Source organism: Hyla sarda, chromosome 4, assembly GCF_029499605.1.
Source record: "Hyla sarda isolate aHylSar1 chromosome 4, aHylSar1.hap1, whole genome shotgun sequence".
Classification (NCBI taxonomy): Eukaryota; Metazoa; Chordata; class Amphibia; order Anura; family Hylidae; genus Hyla; species Hyla sarda.
This window is the reverse complement of record NC_079192.1, coordinates 352,163,103-352,186,003: the sequence shown is the minus strand read 5'-3', so window position 1 is coordinate 352,186,003 and position 22,901 is coordinate 352,163,103.

The following is a 22,901-nucleotide window of genomic DNA, read 5'->3' as shown; positions in this document are numbered from 1 at the left end:
ATTATTTTTGAGAAGAATGTCTTTGGGTGGTCCACTGTCCTGCATTATAGAGTCTTGTGAACTGTTGGATATGTGCAATTGTGTTGATTTTGGAGGGGGGGATTGTGAAGCCCTGGTGTGTACTGGTGCATCAGCCAACTCCAGTGTCACGATTCGGCAGGCTGGAGGTGGATCCTCTGTGTCAGAGAGGGTTTGGCGTGGACCGTGTCGGTGGACCGGTTCTAAGTAGCTACTGGTTTTCACCAGAGCCCGCCGCAAAGCGGGAGGGTCTTGCAGCGGCGGTAGCAACCAGGTCGTATCCACCGGCAACGGCTCAACCTCTCTGACTGCTGAGATAGGCATGGTACAAGGGATAAGGCAAGAGCAAGGTCGGACGTAGAGAGCGGAGCCGCGCGCGCCAGAGCATGACAGCCGGGGACCGGGACAGGTAAGTGACTTGGGATGCGATTCGCGAGCGGGCGCGTCCCGCTATGCGAATCGCATCCCCGCTGACAGTGCAGCGCTCCCGGTCAGGGGGTCTGACCGGGGTGCTGCAGAGAGTGGGACGCCACGAGCGCTCCGAGGAGGAGCAGGGACCCGGAGCGCTCGGCGTAACAGTACCCCCCCCCCTTGGGTCTCCCCCTCTTTTTGGGACCTGAAAATTCTTTAATCCGGAAGACGTCTGAGGACCCGGAGACAGGAGTAGCTTCCTCTAGGCATTTCACTTCAAAGGGTCCAAGATAACGTGGTCCCAGATAAAAACTGGGGACACGGAAGCGGATATACTTGGCGGAGAGCCACGCAAAAACAGGAGGAGCTCTTCTCTTTTTTCCGGCAAGCTTCTTCACCCGGGATGAGGCTAGTATGAGGAATTTTAGAGTCTTTTTCCAGACGGTGGCGAAGCCCCGGGAAACCTCATCAACAGCGGGCACACAAGAAGGCGTGGGAGTGGGGAGGGAGGGAAGAGGGTAAAGCTTGGCACAGGGCAGAGTGTTAACAGGACGGGGGCTGTGAGGAGGAGACACAGCATAGTCCAGATAGGCCTTGGGGAGACCAGGTAAAGGAGGAGACACAGAGGTTTGACTGACGGGACTGGGAGCAGACGTGAGGCATTTTCTGTGGCAAGAAGCACCCCAGCTCTTGATCTCCCCGGTGGTCCAGACAAGGGTAGAGGAGTGGCGTTGGAGCCATGGCAGACCGAGGAGGACTTCAGAGGAGCATTTGGGCAAAACAAAAAGTTCAATTTTTTCGAGATGCAGTTCCATGCTCAAGAGCAGGGGTTCTGTGCGGTAACGCACAGTGCAGTATAGAAGTAAATCTTTCTTTCTGCGGCGAGTCCTCTCTTAAGGGGTCAGGCGAGACCGATCCACTTGCATAGCCTCCTCGGCGGGAGGCACAGGGGTGGATTGCAAAGGATACTGTGAGAGAGGTGCTCCGAGCGGTGTGGCACATGGCAGGGCCTTCCCAGGCAGGATACCACGGCAGAGTCTAGAGTCCCCATCAAATTTGTCCGGCAGGGACGAGTGGGGGTTAGGAGCGGCCGGTCGCTGCGGAGGAGTTGCAGGAGCCGGCGGAGGAGATGGTTGTTGCTGTTGCAGCTGCTGTGTCTGTGACTGAAGTTGCTGTATCTGCGGCAGCAGCTGCTGCATCTGTGACTGAAGTTGCTGTGTCACGGTGGTCAAGTATGACAGCTGGTGATTTCGTTGGGTGATCATTAGGGATTGCTGGGCGATCACCGTGGAAATGTCGGCAAGACTTGACAGCGGCACCTCAGCGGAATCCATGGCCGGATCTACTGTCACGATTCGGCAGGCTGGAGGTGGATCCTCTGTGTCAGAGAGGGTTTGGCGTGGACCGTGTCGGTGGACCGGTTCTAAGTAGCTACTGGTTTTCACCAAAGCGGGATGGTCTTGCAGCGGTGGTAGCAACCAGGTCGTATCCACCGGCAATGGCTCAACTTCTCTGACTGCTGAGATAGGCATGGTACAAGGGATAAGGCAAGAGCAAGGTCGGACGTAGCAGAAGGTCAGGGCAGGCAGCAAGGATCGTAGTCAGGGGCAACGGCAGGAGGTCTGGAACACAGGCTAGGAACACTCAAGGAAAGGCTTTCTCTGGCACAAGGGCAACAAGATCCGGCAAGGGAGTGCAGGGGAAGTGAGGTATAAGTAGGGAGTGCACAGGTGGAAACTAATCAGGAAGATTGGGCCAGGCACCATCATTGGTGCACTGGCCCTTTAAATCTCAGAGAGCTGGCGCGCGCGCGCCCTAGAGAGCGGAGCCGCGCGCGCCAGAGCATGACAGCTGGGGACCGGGACAGGTAAGTGACTTGGGATGCGATTCGCAAGCGGGCGCGTCCCGCTATGCGAATCGCATCCCCGCTGACAGTGCAGCGCTCCCGGTCAGGGGGTCTGACCGGGGTGCTGCAGAGAGAGGGATGCCACGAGCGCTCCGAGGAGGAGCAGGGACCCGGAGCGCTCGGCGTAACATCCAGGCTGCGTCCTTCAGGCAATATATGGGTTCCTGATGCCGCAGAGGTGGGGCCTGGTTCTGGAAATTTCAAATTTTTGGATAGCGGGTGCTACCAATGAGAAATCTTTGACAAAAATGTCATATATTGTGTTGTTTTTTTTTTTTTTGGGGGGGGGGGGGGGGGATTGTGAAGCCCTGGTGTGTACTCTTGCATCAGCCAACTCCAGGCTGTGTCATGCAGGCAATATATGGGTTAGGGTGGGTTCACACTACGTTTTCTCCCATACGGGAGCGCATACGGCAGGGGGGAGCTAAAACCTCGCGCTCCCGTATGCCTTCGTATGCGCTCCCGTATGTCATTCATTTCAATGAGCCGACCGGAGTGAAACGTTCGGTCCGGTCGGCTCATTTTTGCGCCGTATGCGCTTTTACAACCGGACCTAAAACTGTGGTCAACCACGGTTTAAGGTCCGGTTGTAAAAGCGCATACGGCGCAAAAATGAGCCGACCGGACCGAACGTTTCACTCCGGCCGGCTCATTGAAATGAATGACATACGGGAGCGCATAGAAAGGTATACGAGGTTTTAGCTCCCCCCTGCCGTATGCGCTCCCGTATGGGAGAAAACGTAGTGTGAACCCAGCCTTACTGATGCCACAGGGGTGGGGCCTGGTTATGGAAATTTCAAATTTTTGGATAGCGGGTGCTACCAATGAGAAATCTTTGACAAAAATTTCATATATTGTGTTGTTTTTTTGGGGGGGATTGTGAAGCCCTGGTGTGTAGTGTACTAGTGCATCAGCCAACTCCACGCTGTGCCATTCAGCCACTAAATGGTCTCCTCTTGCCACGCTATGTCCACGCTATGTCATTCAGTCACTATATGGTCTCCTGACACTGATGCCACCACCAGGCTCTGTCATTGTGCTGCTGTGCGGCAGTGATTCTAAGAGCGATGCCGGTAATCTGCATACTATTCTGAATAACAGTATTATTTCACTACCCCAGCATACTCCATATGTGTTTTACGACACAGCAAAGTGTGTTATACCCCTATAGAGGCTGTATGTAGGCTAGAAATAGCCTTTTTTAACATCGATTCGCCGCAATTAAATTCGGATCGAAACAAACGTTTCGGGAAAATTCGGCAAAACGGCAAAATCGAATTTTTGAAAAGTTCGCTCATCTCTACTCACTATATAGGACATGCAGAAAGAAGCTCTGGGGCTCTCTGGTGCTTAGTGGAGACTTAAACTCTGTATGGGACCCCGCTATAGACACTTCCTCACACACCCGCACAGCTTCTTCCACATTGGCTGGACATGTTCATGTTGGACAAATCACTTTTAGATTAAGTGGCTGGCACCTCCATAGAGTTGATCCAATGGTCAGATCATGCTGCTATTACACTGGAATTGAAAGATACCATTTCCTCCTCTCAGGCTTATATGTGGCACATTAGCCTTTTTTATTGTCCCATCATCAATATTCCAGACAGTTGAACATTGACATAGTAGAATTCTTTAAGCCTAATGATTCTTCTCTTGGCAGCTAAGTCTCTCTCTGGAACTGCCATAAAGCAGTGATAAGGGGAATGTGCATTAAATATAGTTCCAACCTTAAAAAAACAAAAAGATAGTAAGTTGAAGGATCTACTCTCCCGCCTATGTATATCAGAACAAGCTATCTCTACTCCATCGTCTCAAACTGATTATTCTCTTTCCTCTCTCTGACAGGAACTTTGCAGTTCTCTACTTTCCTCTTATGAGAAAGCTCACTGAAAGTTACAAGCTCGCTACTATGCCCAGGACAACAAGGCGGGTAAGCTCTTGGCCCAGCACCTTAAAAAGTGTTAGCTAAGACACGTATACCTGTTTTTGTACACCCAAATTTGCAAGCCAAACTCTACTCCCTGGCTAAAATAGCCAATGGTTTTGGCGCATTTTACTCCCATTTATACAATTTGAGTGATCAGATCCCTTCCCCTCTGGACCCAATCCTTGCAATGCAAGCTTATCTAGACAAACTACACCTCCCATCCCTTGATCCTGATCAGACAGCTTTGCTTAATACAGATATCACACTTCAAAAGGTGCAAGATGTTATACTCACTCTCTCGTCCGGCAGGTCACCTTGCCCAGACAGGTTTTCTAGTATTTATTATAAAAAAATTTGCAGCCCACTTATCCCCATACTTGCTTAAGTTCTGTCAATCCGCCATGTCCACAGGCAATCTACCTAAAGAAAACCTACAGGCCCTCATAACTACTTTGCTAAAACCTGGCAAATCGAGTGATCTCCATACTTAATTAGTCCTTACCAGGATTTATAGCGGGGAGACAAACCTCGTATAACACACATAGGCTCCTAAATATTTTTTATCATGTTGAATTGAAGGGCACCCCTGCTTTGGTCCTCGCCATGGATGCCGAGAAGGCATTCGACTGACTATGTTGGTCTTTTGCCTTCTCAGTCGTACACATAATGGGTATCAAGGTATCCTTGCTGCTATTTCGTCCCTATCTTCCTGCATTTCGGCTAGAGTGCTGTCTAATGGATCGCTTTCTAGTGAGTTTACAATTACGAATGGCTCGAGGCAGGGTTGCCCCCTTTCAACACTCATCTACATCCTTTATATTGAGTCTTTGGCTCAAGCTCTCCGTCTGGATGGCAGGATTTCGGGCATTCAAATAAATGGGATCTCTCATCTGATATCCCTTTATGCTGAAGACGTCAACCTATCTTTAACAAACCCACTGGTTTTCCTCCATGCACTTATGAATATGATAAAGACTTTTGGTGAGCTTTCTTACTATCATCTCAATCCTAGCAAAAGTCAAGCTCTTTCTCTCAATCTACCTTCTTCAGTCTTGAATCAGATAAAGACCACCTATGCTTTTGAATGGTGCCCATAGAGCATTAAATATCTTGGAGTTAACCTGTCATATCCTCACTCTACATTGTTTAAAACAAACTATGAGCCACTCCTAGCAGAGCTGTACTCTGATTTACTTGCATATTCTAAATCGGAAATTTCATGGGCGGGTCGCGTGGCCACTTTTAAAATGTTCTCATTACCTAAGCTCTTGTACCTTTTCTGTACTCTGCCAATTCAACTCCCAGAGTCCTTCTTTAGGAATGTCTCTTCCCTTCTATCTAAATTTGGATGGGCAGGGAAAAAAACACGTACTTTTATCTAAATCCAAATTAGCCGGAGGACTCCAGATATTAAGGGTTACTATATCTCCACTCTGGTTGCCTTTTTGAAGCATTGGTGGTCTTCCTTTTCTCCCCCTCCTTGGGTGGCTATTGAAAACCTGTCAGTCGCTCCTTTTTCTCTCCACGATGTTCTCTATACACCAGCTTGGAATGTGGATGTTCCACCTATAACCAACCCCATTGTTCATGCTTCTCTGAATGCTTGGTCTAGCTATTTATCTAAACTAATTAATTGGATGGATGCTAACCCCCTGGATCTACCACTATCTTTTGTTCAGGCTTCTATCTCTGATATCGATTTATCGAACTGGTTAGTTGCTGGAATTTCCATAGTTAGGCATATATATATGAGAGGCGTGAACTAAAGGCGTTCACTTCTATACAACAGAAGTTTAACCTTCCCAACACAAACTTTTACAAGTTCTTAAGGGTTCAGCATTTCCTGGGTTCTCTCAAACCTACTACTATCCATACAGATCCAGTTACTTTTAAGTAGGGATGTCCCGATACAATTTTTTTTAAGATCAAGTACGAGTACCGATACTTTAATTCTAGTTCCTTGTTGTGTACAATGGAGGCGGCTGCTGTAGTATGAGCCAAGATTTCTCTCTTCTCCATTGGACAGAACAGGGAATTTGCATTGGCGGTGAAACCGATGACCACATGGTGAGCAGCGGTAGAAACCGGGTCACCTTCATCTACCTATAAATTGAAGTTAGTGCAGGTGACTCTGCTGTAAGATTGCCTTTAATAGTAGGGAGTATCCCCCTTTAGACATTAGCAGGGCCCCCCTTTAGATGTTAGCAGCCCCCTCCCCCTTTAGACATTATCAGCCCCCCTCCCCCTTTAAACAGCAGGCCCCCTTTAGACAGCAGGGCCCCCTTTAGACATTAGCAGGCCCCCCCTTTAGACAGCAGGACCCCCCCTTTAGACATTAGCAGCCCCATCCCCCCTTTAGACAAAAGATGAAGTCCTTACAGCATGATGATATAGCAGTCCTTCAGTGAGTTCCAGCTGTTCTTAGGATGGTCTTGTCAGCTTGTGGCACAGCCTTGAACAACCTTAGTCTAGCATTGTTTTAAATATCATATCTGCTTTCTTGGGAGGGAGACTCCATTCCCCCCTCCCCTCTGATCCCACCAGGGGGTCTTCTCTCTTACTGGCCCCTTATCTGTTTGATTATAGGATGGGACCAGAGTGCATTACTTCAAAAAAGCCTTTGACTTCAAAGGAGATGTAAACAAACAGCCAGACCCCCAATAAAATGCAATACACAAACCCACAGTCTGAATGACCTCTCACCCATGGCTTGGATAATACATCACATAGTTATAATTATAATACACATATAGGATTTTAATAATCAGGCCTTGGGCCTGACACCTCCCCCTTAAGATGGGGACAGAGAGATCTTGCCTTTCCAGGCTAATTGATCTGTCTCCATTACTCCTCTATTTCTCCCTGACGCGATCGTACCAGTACTTCTGCCTGGACTGTGCTGCTGTGAGGTTGTCATGTACCAGCCCAGTCAATGTCTGCATCCTGTCCCTGAATCTCAGAACATACTCCACCACAGAAGTCTCAGGGGCATGTAGCCCCCCTACCCATTCCCCTCTTACTAAATCTAGGGGTCCCCGCACTTTGCGACCATACAATAATTCAAAGGGCGAGAAACCTGTAGACTCTTGGGGTACCTCCCTGTAAGCGAATATCAGATGGGGTAAATACTTTTCCCAGTCTCTGCCCTCTGATTCTACAAAGGTTTTCAGCATTTGTTTCAAGGTCCCATTGAACCTCTCACAAAGACCATTTGTTTGGGGGTGGTATGGGCTTGCTACCAAGTGCTGTACATTCACCTTCTTACAGAGACTTTGCATGAGATTGAACGGGAACTGTGTGCCCTGATCAGTGAGTATTTCTCTGGGGAACCCTACCCTGCAGAAAATACTGATCAGAGCATCTGCCACCTTATCTGCTCGGACGGAGGATAAGGCAACAGCCTCAGGGTACCTGGTTGCATAATCTACAACAGTAAGAATAAATTGTTTCCCTGTGCTGCTGGGTATAGCCAGAGGCCCCACAATATCCACTGCCACTCGTTCAAAAGGTACAGATATGACTGGTAGGGGCACTAGGGGAACACGAGTTACATCCCCAGACTTACCCACCCTTTGGCAGACATGACAGGATCTACAGTAATATGCAACAGCAGTACCCATACCTGGCCAATAGAAATTGTGTGCCAACCTGGACTTTGTCTTGGCCACTCCCAAATGTCCTGCCAGGGGGGACTCATGGGCTAACCTCAGCAGCTCTTTCCTCTACTGCCTAGGAACCACTAACTGCCTTTCTCTCTGCTGGGCCCCTAGCATGCCTTTGGAAAGGGACTCCCAGTACAAGATATCATTTTCCCAATATACCCGATGCCCATCTGTGTCAACACCTGTATGTTCAGCACGTTGTCTCAGCCCTTCAAGGGAAGGGTCACTGCGCAGAGCTTCCCGGAAATGCTCATTTCCCCCAGGTGAACTAGCATCTACACCTTCCTCTGCTGTGGCTTGCAATGTCACACAGCTTGCCCCTTGCATCACCTTCCTCCCTTCTTTTTAAAGCTGCAGCCCTGGCACGCTGCTGACGCGTTACCACTGCCACCATTGGTATGCCTCCCTGGGGTTTACCTTCCTCTCTCTCAGTTCCAGACATAACAATACAGGCATCATACACAGGGCTATCACTCCTTCCCTCCTCCTCCTTAGGCTCACAGGATTGGGACATATCACTCACTGTTGGTCCCTCATCCTTACATGTCACCAGGGGCACACCAACCCCTCCCCCTAGCCCATCTCCACTAGGTTTTGGCATTGGCAATGCATTGTCACCACATTTTACAATACAAAGAAAGAAGGTGGGGCGGCTCACCTCCGCTGCGTCTCTCACACCCCGCACGGACTGGCCGGCAGTGCCACCGGCCTGAGACTTGGAGCAAGAAGCAGAAAATGTCCAGTGAGGTAGGATGCAAAACAGGATACTTTATTGGGACAAATGGTCAGCACATAAAACCAACACGTTTCGGGTCAGACAGGACCCTTAGTCATGGCATTTTACAATACACCCCATTCCACTTTTGGAAAACATTACTGGTTCAGTCACAGGTAAACAATTATCAATCCCCTGCACTCCCTCCCAGTTTCCACATTTCGCAGTGTCTCCCAAAGTCTATCACAGTACCTTAGAATGAACAGGGCTCTTTCCTAGCCCATCCGGTGTGCAGGTAGTGTCCTCTGGAGCATAATGACAGAGCATCCAACCCAAATCATTCCCTAGAGACCCCCACCTCCTGCAAACCTTTGACTGTACCCCAATCCAGGTACACACGGGCCATGGGCACAGCAGGCCGCACACCTCCAATTCCTTTTAAAGCCATGGTTCTTCCAGGGATGATGTCCTCTGTATCCAACACTTCAGGACACACCAAGGTAAATGAGGCTCCAGAATCTCGTAACCCCACTGTCACCCGGTCACCCACAGTTACACTCTGTAGGTTATCCCCTCTTTTCTCCACCGTTCCAGCCACCAGAAGAACGGCTGTGTGACCTCCAGCTGCCGGTGGAGAATTCTTCTTGTTGGGGCTGTGGCACTCAGGTGCACAATATTGTTGCATCTGTAACATCGGCGGGTGTCCCCCTGATCCAATGTGGCTCCTGTTGCTTTTGGGGATGATGGCAAGAATTTTCTGGCTGGCCTGGTGGTGCTCTGTGGGTGTGTGGCTCCCCTCCAGGTACTTGCTCCAGCTTGTGCAGATCCACGCTTTGCTGCTGGCGCCCGGTTATTGGCAAAGTCATCTCCTAGTTCTGCTGCCTCATGTCACTCAGCTCTTCTGCACGGGCATCATACTCCACTAGATCAGCAATAAGTTGTTCCTTGCTCTTTCCTGGAGTAGGGATGTCCTTTTCTTGGCACATTAGCTCCAGTGCAGGCTTGGAATGCTTGCGATATGCCTCCATATTTCCGAGATGAGACAGAGGAGGTGAAACAGGAGATGGGGAAGACAGACCTGTCTTGCACTCTTTTTGTATGTCTTTTAAACCAGCACTGAGCTCTGTCTTTGGAATTTACACACAAGAAGATGTATGCAATTTCTTTTTTAGTGCTAAGATTTCCATACAGGTAAAATCCAGCAAGCACTAAAAATCCCTAAATATATCTCGACGCTGCCACCAGTTGTCATGATCACACCCTATCGGTCCAGCCAAGACATTAGAGAGAGTGTGATGGTGCAAGGGTTAAGGCCACCAGACCTCTGGTTTTACACTACTAGTCCCAGCAAGTCACCAAATTAACCCTTAGATAAACGTATTTCCACCAGAGCTGCCTTCAGAAAGGTGAGCTCATATATTTAGAGATCAAAGACCAGAGCTGATTAATTAAACATTTAATCTGATAAAAGGTATCACAGTGCTAAATATATAAAAATACAGGAACAAATGACATACAGGTATAACAATATATAAAAGAATTTAGCAAGACAAGTTCAGTAAACAAAAGATGAAGTCCTTACAGCATGTTGATATAGCAGTCCTTCAGTGAGTTCCAGCTGTTCTTAGGATGGTCTTGTCAGCTTGTGGCACAGCCTTGAACAACCTGAGTTTATCATTGTTTTAAATATCATATCTGCTTTCTTGGGAGGGAGACTCCATTCCCCCCTCCCCTCTGATCCCACCAGGGGGTCTTCTCTCTTCCTGGCCCCTTATCTGTTTGATTATAGGATGGAACCAGAGTGCATGACTTCAAAAAAGCCCTTGACTTTAAAGGAGATGTAAACAACAACCAGACCCCCAATAAAATGCAATACACAAACCCACAGTCTGAATGACCTCTCACCCATGGCTTGGATAATACATCACACAGTTATAATTATAATACACATATAGGATTTTAATAATCAGGCCTTGGGCCTGACAGGGCCCCCCTTTAGACATTAACAGGGGCCCCCCTTTAGACATTAGCAGGGGTCCCCCTTTGGACATTAGCAGGGGCCGCCCTTTAGACATTAGCAGGGGGCCCCCCTTTAGACATTAGCAGCCCCCTCCCCCTTTAGACAGCAGGGCCCCCTTTAGACTTTAGCAGGGCCCCCTTTAGACTTTAGCATGGCCCCCCTTTAGACATTAGCAGAGGCCCCCCTTTGGACATTAGCAGGGGCCGCCCTTTAGACATTAGCAGGGGCCCCCATTTAGACATTAGCAGGGGGCCCCCCTTTACACATTAGCAGCCACCCTCCCCCTTTAGACAGCAGGGCCCCCCTTTAGACATTAGCAGCCCCCTCCCCCCTTTAGACAGCAGGGCCCCCTTTAGACTTTGGCAGGGACCCCTTTAGACTTTATCATGGCCCCCCTTTAGACTTTAGCAGGGCCCCCCTTTAGACTTTAGCAGCGGGCCCCCTTTAGACTTTAGCAGGGGCCCCCCTTTAGACATTAGCTGCCCCCCCCCCTTTAGACATTAGCAGGACCCCCCTTTAGATGGCTAGCAAGGACCCCCCTTTAGACAGCAGGGCCCCCTTTAGACATAAGCAGGGCCCCCTTTAGACATAAGCAGTTACCCCCTTTAGAAAGCTAGTAGGGACCCCCCTTTAGACAGCAGGGCCCCTTTAGACATAGACCCCTTTAGACATAAGCAGGGACCCCTTTTTTGAAAGCTAGCAGGGACCCCCCTTTAGACTGCAGGGACCCCTTTAGGCATTAGTAGGGGCCCCCTGTAGACCGCAGCCCTCACCCTTGTGGACAGCTCACCTGGAGCTGTCTGTCCTCTGTCGGCTGCTGCCGCTCCGCTGCTCCGTCCTCTCCCGTCGCATCATGGCAATCTATGGAGGAGCATGTGACATACACGTCACTCTGCTTCCTCCGTAGCGTTACGCTGGGCGCAGGGGAGGAGGAGTGACATGTGTGTCACATGCTCCTCCATCGATCGCCATGATGCAGACGGGAGAACAGGTAGTGAAGATCGGCGGAACGGCAGCAGGTATCGGAGATGGTATCGGGGACATTGAACGAGTCCCCAATACCATGGAAATGGCCAGTATCGGCCCTGATACCGATACTAGATACTAGTATCGGTATCAGGACATCCCTACTTTTAAGCATTTCGCATCCAGGTTGCAGAGTTTTAAACCATTTTACCTGTTGTACACCCAAACGGATAGCTGCACAAAGTCTTACTCTATCAGGCTTTGGGAGTGAAATTGTGTATAAACCTACCTAACAGAGTGCACATCCTCTATAGACTGTACCGTGCTACAAAGCTTGGTGTCATCTGCAAAGATAGAAACAGAGTTGTTAATACCATCCTCTATATCATTGATAAATAAATTAAACAACAGCGGGCCCAGTACTGAACCTTGGGGTACACCACTAATTACCGGGGACCAATCAGAGTACGAATCATTGACCACCACTCTCTGGGTACGATCCATGAGCCAGTGTTCAATCCAGTTACAAACTAAAGTTTCCAAGCCCAAAGACCTTAACTTACCTGTCAGACGTCTGTGAGGGACAGTATCAAACTCTTTGGCAAAATCCAGAAACACTATATCCACAGCCATTCCTCTATCAAGGCTTCTACTCACCTCTTCATAAAAGCAAATTAGATTGGTTTGACAACTTCTGTCCTTAGTAAACCCATGCTGGCTATCACTTATAATACTATTATCCCCTATGTATTCCTGTATGTAATCCCTTATAAGTCCTTCAAACAATTTACCCACAATGCACGTTAGACTTACCGGTCTATAATTGCCTGGCGAAGACCTAGAGCCCTTCTTTAAGATTGGTACCACATTAGCCTTGCGCCAGTCCCTTGGCACAATACCAGTGAATCTCTAAATATCATGAACAGGGGTACAGATATTACTGAACTTAGTTCTCTAAGAACTCTTGGGTGCAATCCTTCTGGCCCTGGAGATTTGCTTACATTTACATTACTTAACTTACCTTGTACCATTTCTACATTAAGCCAGTTCAGTACATTACATGATGTGTTACCAGCACTGACCTGGCCAATGTCAGCTCCTTTTTCCATAGTGTATACAGAACTAAAGAACCCATTCAGTAGCTCTGCCTTCTCTTGATCGCCCGTGACAACCTCCCCATTATCATTATTAAGGGGTCCTACAAGCTCTGTCCTTGGTTTTTTTGTATTTGTATATCTAAAAAAATATTTAGGATTAGTTTTGCTTTCTTTGGCCACCTGTCTCTCATTTCGAATTTTTGCTGTTTTTATTACATTTTTACAGATTTTATTAAGCTCCTTGTACTGTTTAAATGTTATAGCTGACCCATAAGATTTGAATTTTTTGAAGGCTATTTTTTTGTTGTTTATTGCTCTTTTAACATCATTTGTCAGCCATGTAGGATTTAGTTTTAATCGTTTATATTTGTTCCCATTTGGTATATATTTAGCTGTATAGTTATTTAGAGTTGATTTAAAGATGTCCCATTTACCTTCTGTATCAGTATTTGAGAACACCTCCCCCCAGTCTATGTCCTGTAGTGCAGCTCTCAGCCCAGGGAAATTTGCCTTTTAAAGTTATATGTTTTTGCCTTCCCCGTCTGTCTTTGTTTTCTAAATTTTTAGTCAAAAGTAACTATATTGGTCGCTATTACCAAGGTTTTCCCGCAGTTACATTACCAACCAGCTCTGCGTTGTTGGAAATGATCAGATCCAACAAGGCATCACTTCTTGTTGGGTCCTCCACAAACTGGCCCATAAAATTATCCTGCAATAAATTTAGGAATTTTCTCCCCTTTGTAGTTTTAGCCAGCCCCCGGCCCCAATCTATATCTGGATGGTTAAAATCTCCCATTATTACCACTGTACCTGCCCGGGTGGCCCTCTCTATTTGTTTATACAGCCGACCTTCTATCTCTTCAGTGATATTAGGGGGTCTGTAGATTACACCAAATATATTTTTTTCAGTATTTCCCTCCTTTTGTAATTCTACCCACAGTGATTCCACATCCTCAGAATCATCACACACTATGGCATCGTTCACACTGGCTTTCATACCACTTCTTACATACAGACAGACTCCACCATCTTTTCTATTCAGTCTATCCTTGCGAAACAATGTAAACCCCTGCAGATTAACAGCCCAGTCATGCGAGGAGTCCAGCCATGTCTCATTGACCCCAACTATATCAATATGTTCCTCCAGTATCAAGGCCTCAAGCTCCCCCATTTTATTTGCTAGGCTTCTGGCATTTGTGAACATACACTTTACATTTCCATTAAGTTTTACACATATAGTCTCACTAATGGGATTTTCAGAGTTATTGGGGTTAATGTTATTATTTGAGTTATAAGGTCTAATTGTACTATTTAAGTTATTGGGTCTAACGTTATTATTTAAGTTATTGGGGCTAATGGGATTTTTTGCGTTATTGGGTCTAACGTTGTTTTTTAAGTTATTGGGGCTAACGGTATTTTTTGAGTTAATGGGGCTTATTGCAGTTATTGAGTTATTGGGGCTAATGGAATTTTTTGAATTATTGGGATTACAATTTTTCGGGCTACATTTATTTTTACGGCTGGTTTGTAACCCATAGATCTCCTTATCCATTGCTCTTAACCTCCCCCCACAGGACTCCTCTCCACCCACCATTATGTCCTGACCCCTCTCTAACCTATCCATCCCACTGTCTGCTTTCTTTGCTTTATTATCCTCCCCCCACTCACCTAGTTTAAATACTCAGCCACCCCTTCCAGGATTCTCTCCCCCAGCACAGCGGACCCCCTTCCATTCAGGTGCAAATTATCCGTAGAATAGAGTTTGTACCCCAATGAAAAGTCAGCCCAGTGCTCTAAAAACCCAAACCCTTCCCCCTCACACCACGACTTAAGCCATGTATTTAACTCCCTAAGCTCCTGCTGTCTTTCCTGCGATGCGCATGGCACAGGAAGTATTCCAGAGAACACAACCTTAGAGGTCCTTCCCTTCAGCTTGGCACCTAGTTCCTTGTAATTATTCTTCAAGGACCTCCACCTACCATGTATTCTGTCGTTGGTTCCCACATGGACCACGACAGCTGGGACCTCCCCAGCCCCCCCTAGTAATTTGTCCACCCTTTCCACCACATGCCGAACCCTGGCACCAGGGAGACAGCAAACCATTCGGTTGAGGTGGTCTTGGCGACAAATTATTCTATCCGTCTTCCTGATTATAGAATCCCCTACCACAACTAACTGTCTTGGCCTACCTGCGTTACCATCCCCCACACTACTAGTTGAGCTGTTCCCCCGGCTGTTAAGGAGACCAGTATCCACTAGGGTTGCCATCTCTGATACTGAGGCCCTCGCATCATCGCCCAACTTGGCAATTTTACATGGGAGATCAGAAGCAGAAGTGACCTTCCTTTTCCTTGCCCCCTTTCCAGTCCCTCTAACTACATTAACCCAGCTCCCTACTTTGGCCTCCTGGCTAGTTTCTCCAACCTCCATTTCTACCCCACTAACTGCTTGCTCTGTAAGATTGTCAATCGCCCTCAATGTTGCATTTTGCTCCTCTAGATCTCTAATACGAGCTTCCAGGTGGGCAACATGCTCACATTTGTCACAGCGGTATTCACCCTGAAGCTGCTGCTCCAAAGATGTATACATGTGGCACAATGTGCACTGAAGAAAACCTCCAATCCTGCTGTCAATATCCTTGGTGACAAACAGCTGTTATTAACTATTAAGAAAAACTACTTTTATCAAGGGAGTGTAATACTTACAGTTACAGTGGGTCCTGCTTACAACTCCTGCTGTTTAAACTTCTGCGTATAAAACTTCTCAGATGTTAAGCTTCAGTTAGACTCACAGAGTTTCCCAGTTAGTTTTAAACACCTGAGAGCAGTTAATCAATTAACCCCTCCCCCAGGTGTGCTACAGACAGGAGGGGGAAAAAATGCAAGGGTTATGCAACTGCTGGAGACACCCTGGTTGGAAAACAATGATCCCTGAAATATGAAATACAAAAATGAAGTATTTCTCACAGAAAAGGATTGCAGTTACACATGTTTTGCTTTACAAATGTTTATTCCCTTTTGTGTATTGGAACTAAACCAAAAAACAGGGGAAAAAAAGCAAATTGGACATAATGTCACACCAAACTCCAAAAATAGGCTGCACAAAATTATTGGCACCCTTTCAAAATTGTGGAAAAATAAGATTGTTTCAAGCATGTGATGCTCCTTTAAACTCACCTGGGGTAAGTAACAGGTGTGGACAATATAAAAATCACACCTGGAAGCATATAAAAAGGAGAGAAGTTCACTTAGTCTTTGCATTGTGTGTATGTGTGTGCCACACTAAGCATGGGCAACAGAAAGAGGAGAAGAGAACTGTCTGAGGACTTGAGAACCAAAATTGTGGACAAATATCGACACTCTCAAGGTTACAAGTCCATCTCCAGAGATCTAGATTTGCCTTTGTCCACAGTGCTCTACATTATCAAGAAGGTTGCAACCCATGGCACTGTAGTTAATCTCCCTGGGCGTGGACAGAAGAGAACAATTGATGAAAGGTGTCAATGCAGGATAAATAACCTACAAAATTAGCCCAAAGATATAGTCAAAAAATTCCTCTTTATTATATATACAAAAACAGGTAGAAAAAACACCCATAAAATGACCCACCCTTAAAAAAAACCCAACACAAAGCTAAGCAGGATATCACTGGGATATATACAGTAATCGGTAATGCCATATACAATCTAGCAGTATTAGTTTGGTCAGCACATGAAAACACAATAACTTAAATCAACACAATACCTAATTGTGACATGCTGACGGCTTCCCAGTGATGATCCTGCAACCTCGACACGTGTTTCGGATGATTCCTTTCTCAAGAGGCGCTACATATGGTAGGAACTACCGGCTATTTATATGGTCGCCCTCAAATGGCGCATGTAGCGGAACCGGACGCCGGCCGATTTCCGGGTGGCGTCACCGACGGCTGCGCGTCATAACTTGAAGCACATCCGCCCGTACTGACTGCCCTCCGAAAGACGGCATAGCAGGATAGTCCGGATGGTGGATAAGCAGCCCCAAACAAGTTCCAAAGATATTCAAGCTGTCCTGCAGGCTCAGGGAGCATCAGTGTCAGCGCAAACTATCCATCAGCTTTTAAATGAAATGAAACGCTACGGCAGGAGACCCAGTATGACCCCACTGCTGACACAGAGACATAAAAGCAAGGCTACGTTTTGCCAAAATGAACTTCAGTAAGCCAGAATCCTTCTGGGAAAATGTCTTGTGGACAGATGAGACCAAGATAGAGCTTTTTGGTAAAGCACATCATTCTACTGTGTACCGAAAAACGGAATGAGGCCTACAAAGTAAAGAACACAGTAGCTACAGTGAAATATGGTGGAGGTTCAATGATGTTTTGGGGTTGTTTTGCTTCCTGTGGCATTGGGTGCCTTGAATGTGTGCAAGGCAACATGAAATCTGAGGATTACCAATGGATTTTGGGTCGCACTGTACAGCCGAGTGTCAGAAAACTCGGTTTGAGTCCAGCAGGACAATGACCCCAAATATACGTCAAAAAGCAACCAGAAATGGATGGCAACAAAGTGCTGGAGAGTTCTGAAGTGACCAGCAATGAGTGCAGATCTAAATCCCATTGAACACCTGTGAAGAGATCTTAAAATTGCTGTTGGGAAAAGGCGCCCTTCCAATAAGAGAGGCCTGGAGCAGTTTGCAAAGGAAGAGTGGGCCAACATTCTGGCTGAGGTGTGTAAGAAGCTTATTGATGGTTATAGGAAGCCACTGATTTCAGTTATTTTTTCCCAAAGGGTGTAAACCAAATATTAAGTTAAGGGTGTCAATAATTTTGTCCAGCCAATTTTTGGAGTCTGGTATGACATTATGTCCAATTAGCTTTTTTTACCTCCCTTTTTTGGTTTAGTTCCAATACATACAAAGGAAATAAACATGTGTTTAGCAAAACATGTAATACTGCAATCCTTTTCTGTGAGAAATACTTAATTTTTTAGAAAAATTTCAGGGGTGACAACATTTATGGCCATGACTGTATAATGCATGAAGGTTATTAGTACCCACATGCATAACTTTACATTTATCCTCATTGTACCTCATTTGCCACGTGAATGCCCAAGCGCTCAGTGTGCCAAGTCAGCTTGTAAATTATGCACATCTTCTATAGACTATACTGTGCTACAAAGCTTTGTGTCATCTGAAAAGATAGAAACAGAAATAAATCTTAGCTGCATCCCCTAAATCATTTACAAATGTGGGCCCAGTACTGAACCTTGGGGTACATTACTAATAACCGGGACCTTTCGGAGTAGAGATCAATGACCACAACTCTCTGTGTACAGTCCTTGAACCAGTTTTCAAACCATTGTGAAGTAGAGACTTGATGTACTTAAAACATAAAATGATAACGTGGCAGAAAAGAACCTTAAGAATCCAAAGCAAATCCCTATGTCAATTTGCTCACATAAAGAAAAATACCCCCAGACCACCTAACAAATTTCTGTCACAATGTATCTTAAGACTTCCTGTGGAGAGAAAGATGATGGAGGGTGCTTGAGGACAACGTAAAAAAATAAGTGGGGACTGTGTACCCAGCACTTGGTAGTGATAAATAGCCCATTGTTGGCAAGGTCCCTTGACATATGTAAGCACATATCCCATTAATGAATATACAGTACAGCAATTGATGGAGGTAAAGAGTAATTCCCAACCCCTATAGCTGACACCTAGAAAACTATGGGCAACTGTACACGTCACAATAACACTGCACAAGGCAGATTACAGCAAAAACGGGGGAAGCGACTCCTGAAATGCAACTGCCACTATGTGGCTACTCACTACCAGGAGGATCCGATCGTAGTGTGGCTCCAGACTGCAAGGGCAAGCTGGAAGTCGCACATCCAGCTGCTTGTTATAAGAAGTTCAGTGCCAGGTGACGTTTGACATCATCCCCCGACCCTCACAAGTGTAAAACACTGTGGCGCCACATCGGCTGCAGAGCGGTCTGAAACCACAAGCCCCCCTCCCCCCAACAACATGGGAGTGTTCAGAGGGCTGCTAATCATAAAGGGTATCCACTGTCTTTCAGTACCAAGGAGAGCGCCTTCTGGTGAGGGCTATCAACAAGGCGGTGCCCCTGAGCGGGTTTAAGTATTAACCATTAAACAAAAGGTAGTTGCTCGTCAGGATATATTGCAGTAATTGTAAAATAAAAGTGTTGTGTTTCTGGTAATGGGTGCCTCTAAAGGAAATAAAGTACTCTACAGCAAACAGGCCCACCTTGTGTGGGATGGAGGAATACAAAGCCTCCACATACATACTGGCCAGTAATGTTTGAGGGTCTAAATGGGCTAATCCATTGTATCTCTAGTGTATGAAGGAAGGAAAACAACAAAACCTCTAAGTACCTGATCTATGTATGTTCCTACATTATAGGACAGGCTCCAAATACCGGAGACAATCTGCCTCCCTTTTAAGGGGGTGATGCCCTTGTGGGCCTTCGGCAGAGCATAGAGTTTGGAATTATTGGTTCTCTGGGTGTCAGAAAGGCAAATTCATCCATGTTCAAGAGTCTATTCTCCTTGGCCCTAGAGAGAGTTTGAATTCAGTCTTTAAAATTTCTGTAGAATTAGATGGTGGAACGTCATATGTGTGTCAAGAAGTAATTTGTTCCACATTTCTATGTAATCCTTGTGGTCAAAAAGAACCAAATTACCTCCCTTATCTGGAGGTGCTTTTTTTTTTTTTAAAGGCTCTTCTCCTCTCTTGTAACCACTCCTCTCTTGTAAAGTTCTGGGGAGAGAGAGAGTGTGTGTGTGTGTGTGGGGGGGGGGGGGGGGGCGGGTCTGCAGATTAATGGTATGAAGATCGCGTGTGACTAGATCAAGAAATACCTTGACACACAAGATGTCAAATGGTGGGAGGACCTTATTGCTTTTTTTCTTGCATTCAGTAAAGGGGTCCTCTACTCAAATCCTATCATCAACATACAGAAGGGCTGCAAGATCCCTTGCTGTTGGGAGATCCCCAATAGAGATCCCTAGATTCTGGCACTCAGTACCGTCCATCTTTTTATAAAACTTTTGCCACATAAGTTTACAGTTAGAGATGAGCGAACTTTAGTAAAATTCGAATCGGCCGATTCTCCGAATTTTCCGAAAAAATTTGGTTCGATCCGAATTTATTTGTTGCAAATCTATATTAAAAACTGCTATTTCTGGCCTACTGAGAGCCTAAATAGGGGTGTTAGAACACTTTGCTTTGTTCTAACACACATATGGAGTGTGCTGGGGTAGTGAAATAAAACTGTTATTCAGTAAGGCATGCAGGTTACAGGCATTAATTTTAGAATCACTGCCACAGAGCACCACAATGACAGACCCTGGTGGTGGCATCAGCCTGAGGAGACCATATAGTGGCTGAATGACACAGCGTGGAGGTGTTGGCAGCACAAAGGAGATCATATAGTGGCTAGATGACACAGCATGGGGGTGTTGGCAGCATGAGGAGACCATATAGAGGCTGAATGACACAGTGTGGAGGTGTTGGCAGGATGAGGAGACCATATAGTTGCTGAATGACACAGCCTGGAGCTGGCAGCAGCATGAGTAGACACTAAGGGCTTAATAATCCCTAAGATTAAAAGATGAATTTTGAAATTTAAATTGAAGATTTATGGTAGCTAGTGGTACCATAAAATATTTTTAGGTCCAGGCCCAGCAGCATCAGAAAACCATATATTGGCTGAAGGACACAGTGTGGAGGTGTTGGCAGCATGAGGAGACCATATAGTTGCTGAATGACACAGCCTGGAGCTGGCAGCAGCATGAGTAGACATGAGGGCTTCACAATCCATAAAATTAAAAGATGAATTTTGAAATTGAAGATTTATGGTAGCTAATGCTACCATAAAAATGTTTAGGCCCAGGTCCAGCAGCAGTAAACCATATATAGGCTGAATGACACAGCCTGGAGGTGGCTGAAGCATGAGGAGACCATATAATGGCTGAATGACACAGATTGGAGTTGGCTGAAGCATGTGGAGACCATATAGTGTCTGAATGGCACAGCCTATAGTTGGCAGAAGAGGAAGAGGAACAGAATGAGGAGACCATTGAAATGTAAGATTTTTAAATTGAAATTGAGGATTTGAATTGAAATTGAGAAATTTTAACTCCTAAGTTTTAGTGTCCTGGGCCCCCACGTGTGGGTACAATGGACCAAATCTAACAAGGAGTCACATGTCTCATGGCAGCACAATGACAGAGCCTGGAGGTGGCATCAGTATGAGGAGACCATATAGTTGCTGAATGACACAGCCTGGAGCTGACAGCAGCATGAATAGACACTAGGGCTTCATAATCCCTAAGATTTATCATAAATTTTTTTTAGCCCAGACTCAGGCCCAGCAGCATCTGTAAACCATATATTGGCTGAATGACACAACCTGGAGGTGGCTGAAGCATGAGGAGACCATTGAAATGTAATATTTTTACATTTAAATTTTAAGATTTTAAAATTGAAATTGAGGATTTTGAAATTGAAATTTTACCTCCCAAGTTTTAATGCCCCGTGCCCAGGCATGTGTGTACAAAGGTGACATAATGAAAGAGCCTTGAGATGGCATCAGTATGAGGAGACCATATAGTGACTGAATGACTGCCTGGAGTTTGTGGCTGCATGGGGAGACCATATCATGTCTGAATGGCATAGTCTGGAGGTGGCTAAATCATGAGGAGACCATATAGTGACTGAATGACTGCCTGGAGAGGAGACCTTTGAAATTTAAGATTTTTAAATTAAAGGTTTTTAAATTGAGGATTTTTAAATTGAAATTTTAGTGTCCTGGGCCTCGGCGTGTGAGTACAAAGGACCAAATTTAACAAGAAGTCACAGGTCACATGGCAGCACAATGACAGAGCCTGGAGGTGGCATCAGTATGAGGAGACCATATAGTGGCTGAATGACCACCTGGAGTTTGTGGCAACTTGGGGAGATCATATAGTGTCTGAATGGCACAGCCTTGAGTCGGCTGAAGCATGATGGGACCACATCGTGGCTGAATGGCAGAGCCCTCGACAGATTAACAGGTACAGTATCTCAGCCCTCGACACATTAACAGGTACAAAATAGTACATTACTTAGATGTAGGTATGTGGTATGCACTTGTGAGGGCAGAAAAATGCGCTATAGTACGCTTAATAAACGTATTGGAGTAAAACACCAGCCGGTGATTACTTTTAGCTGTCCTTTCACAGTATGTCGGCCCGTGACAGATTATCAGGTACAAAATAGTACACTACTTAGATGTAGGTATGTGGAATGCACTTATGAGGGCAGAAAAATGCGCTACAGTGCACTTAAAAAAAAAATTATATTAAAATTGCCAACAGCACCAGCAGTACACAACAATGCTGGAGCAGTGGCGTCTCTAGGGGGGGGGGCCAGAGGGGGCCACGGCCCCCCCTACATCATTATTGCCCCCCCCTTGTGCCCCCCCTAGCAGCAGTAGGTTACTAGCAGCTCTCATGGCCATCAGGGGGATACAGCTAGTTCACCAGTAAGGGGCCCGAGCCCCCGCTGCACCCCCCGGAGCCATCTACTCCGGCATCCTTTTTTTTTAAAATAAACCTTCAGCCAGCAGCCCTGTCACCACGCAGGGGCCGCGCTATGCAGACTTGGAAGAGCAGACAGGAAGCTCCTCCCCCTCTCTCACTCCCCTGTATGCTGCTGCTGGACCTTGTGGAGCAGGCCGACTGTGTGTTTACAGGCCCGGACACCACCAGTATGGAAGACTTACCTGCCCACTGCTCATGCTGCCCTTTTAAAGTAAGTAACTTGCTTGGGGGAGAGGGGGAAAGTTGTAGGAGACAGTGGGAGGTAGTTCAGTGTTTCCCAACCAGGGGGCCTTCAGCTGTTGCAAAACTACAACTCCCAGCATTCTTTTGGCTTTATGAGCATACTGGGAGTTGTAGTTTTGCAACAGCTGGAGGCCCCCAGGTTGGGAAACACTGATCTATTTATCTATCTATCAATCTCCTATCTATCTATCTTCTATCTATCTATCTCATATCTATCTCCTATCTATCTATCATCTATCTATCTATCTCATATCTATCCATCCATCTATATTTCTATCTATCTATCTATCTATCTATCTGTCTGTCTATCTATCTCATATCTATCTATCTCATATCTATCTATC